Source organism: Olea europaea, chromosome 3 (genome assembly GCF_002742605.1).
Source record: "Olea europaea var. sylvestris chromosome 3, O_europaea_v1, whole genome shotgun sequence".
Lineage (NCBI taxonomy): Eukaryota > Viridiplantae > Streptophyta > Magnoliopsida > Lamiales > Oleaceae > Olea > Olea europaea.
In genome coordinates, this window is record NC_036239.1 from 3180194 (window position 1) to 3187796 (window position 7603).

Here is a 7603-nt window from a genome sequence, read left to right on the forward strand (position 1 = left end):
TTACTTGTATTTTTCTTATTCATGACATGTAAAAAAGTAAACAAATATTTAAATGTCATATCTTTGAAAGAAAATAGTACTATTGGAATATTTTTTTTATCAATATATTTTTTAATTATAGAAAAGGGAGCCCGTGTCATACGGTACACCAACAATCTCAGGGTCGACCCTGGTTGCACCATGTTTAACTTCTAATGATAATCTTCTAATTTTTGTTTATTGTCATACTTGTATATTCAATTTTTTTCATCGTATTCTAGTGATTAACTTTATTTTGTACTTGTTTTTACTCTTATTTCAAATTATGAGAGGAAAGTATGTTTCGAAAGTGTTTATAATCAGATAAATGAGCTATCAATAAGTGGATACTACTTATCGATTTTTTGAAAATTGAAATATGTGAATTTTAAGTGATTCAATTATTTATGAATAATTTATAAGCTTAAGTCAAATATAGATTGTTTTGATGATTGCTGAGGTAAACACAGTCAGAGGTGTTGGAATACCTCCGATTGCAATTTGTAGAGGCGATGGAGGTTTGATTTAGCCTTCATCACCGACGAATTTTAGAGTAATTGCAAAAATTGCAATTTTAGAAATAAAAATAATTGATTTCAAAATTTTCTAAAATTAAAATCCAAAGCCAAAACTGGGCTGGAACAAGACAGGCCCAATTTGACCGAACCCAGCAAACCGCAAATCTTGTCTGTCTCAACAAGTTTGGGTGATCACTGGATTAATCAATTTTTTAAAGGGATACTCATATTTACAAATAGTACCTTCACCTTTAACCAAACAAGACCAAGGGCCTCTTCAATTACCTTTTCTTCAGCCCCCCCCTTCAAATCTGTAGATAATTAACCAAAATCTATAGGTTTGTATTACCATTAAATTTTCTCTTACAATCAAAAATGTGAAAAGATGATTTAATTTTTCTTCAATATAATAAACATTAATGGCTTACTATTTTAAACTAATTCATATACATATCACAAGCTGCATACATGAGGTTTGCTTGATAAGCATTAACTCATTCCATATTATCCTTCCCCTTTTTTAGATGATGAATGTAAGATAATTCGAGATGACAACTTGTGGTGTACAGACTTGGTATTATCATATTTAAATATTGAATTCATTTTGTAAATAAAGTTAATATTCAATTTAATTGTTGATTTTTTATTCAATTAGTTCATGTTTTGTTTGATTTTGATGTTGTTGAGATTTTTTTTATTCTAGTATATATGAAATTACATCTTTAAATTAATAATTTTCAGTTAGTATATATTAAAATTCAAATTTGTATGAATTGGATCGAATTAATTTATGTGAAAAATCAACTTTGAATCAATTCCGGAGTTGCATGAAAGGTATTTTTGAAAATGAAAATTTTTATCCAAAAAGATTGTAGTCTCTCTCATTTGAATCCCTTTTGAATAATTAAATATACGTATACATATGTTATTTTGATAATTTATATATGAATATAAATTTAAACTTTATTTTATAATAAAAAGTAACATGATGCATTGAATTGGATCGAGTTAGCATATATGAAAAATCAACTTTGTATCAATTCAAATAATACATGCAAGGTGTTTGTGAAAGTAAGAATGAGAAAAGTGATATTTTTATTGAAACTATCATAGTCTATCTTAGTTGAATTCATTTAAAGTGATTAAATAGATGCATACATATGTGTTTGTGAAAATTTAAATATAAATATGAATTCAAACTTTGCTTTACATTAAAAAATTACATGATGTAATACATTATTTGTATTTTATCATATAAGTTAATTATTGAAAATTAAAAGTGATATAATCTATCACTTTTTCTTTCTTTTTAAAGTCTCACGATGCTTTATTTGTATTCTTTTTGCAGAGATAGATAAAATTAACGTCTTCATCTATTATGAAGGTAGACGAGCATAAGATCATGAATATAAAAGTGGCAAAATGATTGGAATTGTTGTCCTAAAATATTGCACATACTCTTTGCTAAAATGTAAATGTCATGTCATGCCACTTTTTATAGCAAACTAAGTTAAAGATACTAAGTTGTCATTGATTTCCATCAATAAAACAATTGACGTATCCTTATATTTACAAATAAGTTAAATTTGGCAACAATTTATATGAAATTCAAAGTGTTTAAAAAGTCACATACCATTTTACTTTTTTGAATGAGTTAATGTATATCATTTTTAAAAAGTATGATATAACTTTTTTCATAAAAAGGTAACGTATCACGTCCCTTTAAACCAATATTCATGTAGTACATTTAACTTTTAATCATATAAAACGAGAAATGAAATACCATTAAACGAAAAGTGACAACAATTCAAATAGGTGACAAAAACCCAAAAAAGTCAAAAAAATCTAAAAAAGTGACAACTCAAAAAGTGACGAAATCAAATTAGGTATAATTAATACAAGAATTTGCAATTCTATTCAATTTTAAGGATATTAATTTAATTTTTGTAAGGATAGTAGGTCTAGTTTCTCCTAAAATCGTATTGTAGAAGCGAAAAAACAAGATTCACTAGAAATGGAGAAAGTTGCATCTTGAAAGTGCAACTTCTGTGGGATGTAAAAATACATCAGTAGGGGAGCGTTCCATCTTAAAAGGAAGTCCCCGCTCAAGCAACAGTTATTTTTTGTTGCTTCTTAACTTGCAAAGTTGTTAGTTATTCAGTGTGTATCTGAAATATAAATAGATAAATTGTGTTGTGCTAATTCATTCTTTTGCTTGATTTTCTTTTACAACCTTCTAAATTTCCCAGGTTTTCTTCTTCATCTCCTCTGTATAATCTTCAACATTTGGTTGGAAAATTTGTTTTCTTTGTGAACATAAAAAGAGCCCGAGTGATCTAAGAGAGGTTGTTATCATTGAGCACGAGTTCTTCTGTTTCATAGAAACAATTCCGATTGTTCATTGGGTTTGAGTTCTAGATTTTTCTATTTTGATACAGAAGGGTACAATATCTTAGCCTAATTGTGATATTTTGATCTTTTGGTGTAAACTTTGATGATTTTGTAAAGTTGTATTTCAATTTGTTCATTTTGAGATTTGTACAATATTCGATTTTCATATAATAATTTGGTTTAGCTTATAAGCACCCTAGTGGAGCTTAGACTAGAGAATTTGGTATTGAATATTTTGGATATGAATAATGTCAGAGTAGGTTACAACCAATGATCATGTGGAGATACAAGAGAATGCAGATACTTATTCATGCTAGGTGGTGCAATTAACAAGGTTCAGCAGCCAACAAAATAATTAAATCAAACAATCCTACCTCTCCGTGTGGGCTCACTTGATTAAACTAAATTATCTTATGTTTCTTCCCATATCTCTGTAGCAAGCAGGGCCCTGTATTTATCTCTCTGGAAATGGCATCTTCTCTTCATTGTGCAGCTATTGACTTATTAGGAAAACCATGGTTTTGACTGCACATCTTAGTGCCCTACAAACAGTGATAACAATAGATGTCATGTTACTCAGTGTTTTCAGGTTGGTCTTTGCTTCATTCTTCAATCATTGTTTAATCTGCTTAAAGGTTGCTAAAATTGAGATGAGGTGCCCTCGCTCACATTGTACTGCCTCGTCTAAAAAGTTTTTAGTACTACGTTGAACCAAAATATGTTAAAAATAACCTTAAACTCTCGGACCTCTAGGCATCTTCTGCGAGAAAGTTAACGCAATGGTTACGGACTCTACAAAACTAGATAATGTCAATGAAAAATGTAAACGGCTAAAATTTTCTCCATCGAGTCCTATGTAGCCGTGCACAACTGCAAATCTAGTTCCTGTTTGGTGTAGCTAATTTTTTTTTAGCAAATTGTCATTAAAGTTGTGAAATTTGTGGTTGAAAATTTTATAAAAGTTATGAGTCCTATGAAATATGTTGTTAAAATTAATTGTTGATTTAGATTATTTTTTATCGAAATTTTAATCCACACACAATACTAAATGGAATTGTCCAATAATAAACAAGATTTAAACTTCATTTTTCTACTTTAACAAGATTCATTACTATCTAATCTTTTCAACTTACGATAAAACATCATGTAAAAGTAATTTACGTAACTTGTCATGATACTTTTTGGCCCCTATTAAATTTTAATTCATTTTTCTATTTCCTCTCTTATAAATAACGTATTTTCTCAATAAAATAATATTACACGTTAATTCAAAAATTCTCTTTACTTTTTTACTACACATTCTCCAAAAAAAAAAAAAAAACACTATTCCAAATTCATTTATTTCTTTCAAATAATGGAGGAATCGCTTGTCCTAATGCACGAGTCTACCTGAATTTGGAAGGATGCATGCATGAAAGCAGACAGACCCTGATCTCAAACTCTATCCAATCAGAGCAAGCATTCAAGGGATTCTTTCATTTTCAACTATTCCAAAATTGTCAGACAAGCTATTACAATATTTTTCAACTTGTACATTTAAAAATAAATAAATAAATACAATGAATAAAATTTTAGTAGCTAATGTACCATCGAAGATCTCTTGATGAGCTTGTTTAGTATCACATCTCACAATTTTAGGATCCAATTTCTCATTTAAGGTTCATATTATGTAGATATAAGACACACATCCAAAATGAAAGATACAGATCTGATCAATCCTTGAGTGCTCCTCAACAAAGACAGTGTAGAAATCGCTCCACTACCATCGTCAAGCATTGACAGAGTACAAAAAGAAGAGAATTAGCATTGAAAGGAAAAAAACCCAAAACTCCACTTTGATACCTTCTAAAGCAAAAAGGGCACATGCAAGGGTAGAGAGCGGGTGGCCCCATTTCTATATCATAAGACAGATCATGCATCATAAGGACATAGTGGCGCACATTGATGTTAATAGACATGGAATTATTTTTTATTCTAATGGATAGTATCAATGTTTTAGATTATTGCTTTCTATTCAATTTATTTTAGCGAATAAAGGCTTAAACCTATTCATTCATCTAATAGCTCGATTTACTCTTCTTGGAAAAGGATATCATTCCCACGAATCTTGATCTATCTTCTAACATTGATGGCGATTGGTCGAATTCCTACGGGCCATTCCTTTAATACTCTTGGCTCTCGAGAGTCTCTACTTGGCCAAAGTGTGACCTATTAGCCCATAAGTCAATTACAAGATGCTCACTACAACTTGGATTTGAGGCCTTTACCTCTCGATGAGCTCGTATTTAGTTAAATAAATCCCATGTGACTCCTAGTATTTATCGTTTACAGCCTTCTATTGGTTTTAGCTCTCTTGTGAGTTCAAATCATTTTGTTATAAGGTTGGTCTTACTTGAGTTTGCTTTCCATTCTAATTATACTTTCTAGGGTGCTTACTCACTAGACGTAGTATCATATTATTGGGAATAAATAGGTGCACATGACATGAACAACATCGGGTGGCATGAATCCAATAAATAAGACGTTTCCAAAACAGTTGGATGTTTCTCGGGTCGGGTTGGCTGGCTGGCTGAAATCAAATTATCCATCAACTTCATACATGCACCAAACAAATAGGAGTATGGGCGGTGGGGAATCCTCTGAGATAAACACCAAGTGCACCAAATCACAATCTTGTTGATGAGAGGGTCCACGTAGAGAGCAATAAATAGTTGGAGGTTAGTAGGACCCATATAGATAACTCACTCGATCTCTTGTCCTCAATTCATGTAACATCCCTCTCAATTTTCCCTGTTTTTTGAGATGAGACCTCCTTCACTTTCTTGCTTTTTTAGTGGCTAAGCAACTAGAGAATGTTACTTTTTTTATGTGCAATTGATACAAATTCACCACACCCACTTTGAAAAAAAGTTTTAAAAATCTAGTGCCAAATAGGGGCTAGATTAGAAGAAATGGGTAGTCAAAAATTTTTTTATTATACAAATACCAGGATACACCTCGATTATTACTAATCAAAGGTGAGTCAATTAAGAAGAATTAAGGAAGGTGCGCTTAAGTAGTTGGAAATGTTGCCCCCCGGGGCATAACCCTGTGGTACAAAGGACGGGAGTGAGGTTATCTCAAACATTGCTGACAGTCGCAGTGTGGAGGTTCGATTCCTGAATCATAAAATTGGATTCTTTGTAGGCGCAATGTACAGATAGCTCTAAGGACGGGACGGTGAGGTTCCTCAAGATTGGGGTTCAACCTTTTTTTTTTTTAATGTAGTTGGGAATGTTTTACGTACTCCTAAGATGCTCATGTTGATTTTATCTTGAAGACTAGATAAGAAGAAAGGATAATCAAAAGCAAAACAAGTACATGATATGTCTATTAATCATTACTTGCGATAACAATTTGATAGAATAATAAAAATTGTTCACCAAGTTGACCATAAATTAGTGAGACTAACATGTTGTTGACACAATAATTGGAGTTTTATATGAAGTAATAACTTATCATGATTAGAAACTAATCTTGATAACCTTTATCTTTCAAGGACCAAAATATTATGCCATTATCCATTAATTAGATTCACCATAAGTATGTTCGTTGTTATTAGAATGTTTCTATAATTATTTTAGTAAAACCCTATTTGATTTAGATTTTTCAAAAATATATTTTGTAACGTATAGTTAAAAAGTAGGAAAAAAATTATGAATTCACGTGCAAAACTATTTTATGGGAAGATGCATAATTGAAAATAAGTTTGGAAGAAATGAATTTTAAAAAATCTATTTCCATTAAGTTCAATAATTGATTATTATATCCCTTAATCTAAAACGGTAAAGTCACTTATGATCTTGACCATCTCAAATTGATGAGAATAAATAATTGTGTCCTGGAAAAGAAGGTAGAGACTATTCAGATGCATTGAGGTTATTTTATTCAAAATATAATAAAGGAGTCGTTGTGACCGTTTACTCACCTTAATTAATTAATTGTTACTTTTCGAGATTTATTTATCTTTTTCAGAGTATCACTTTCCACAAATCGTGTTTTGTTATTATTTACTATTGTAAAAGATAGTAGAGTGGAATAATAATATTGATAATTATTATCGAAGGATGTAAAAAACTTTTAGCAGAGATGGATCGATATTTTCCGAAAAACAACTCATGTTATCTTTAAAAATGATGATAAATATTTTATTTTTGTTTTATAAAAGATTTAGATTTGAAATTAACTTTAATGTGATGGGTGAAAAGGTGGGGACTATGTTTCTCATCGTCACTTCGAGGCAACGACTTAGTCCTGTCCCCTCCCGGTTTACCTAGTTAGACGGGTAATCTTAGCCCCATTCGAGGCGAGGTTCACGGGTATCAAGTTAAATGAGTTATTTATTTATTTATTTATTTATTATTATTTTTTTGCTATCCCCAAGCTTTTGTGATGTAATTTTATTAAAATATGCATAGATAAAATACTCATTTGATATAGTTGTAAAAAACAAAATAATTGTATATTATTATATGTAGAAAAAAAGGAATGATGGTCTAATATGTAAATTATAAATAAATAAGGAAATTTTAAAATAAATATTTTTTTACCAATTGAAATTAAAATAAGTGAAAGCATGTTGGGACTCAACTAAAAAGAAGAAACAAAAATTGGCATTTTTAGGCTTATCTTGGTAA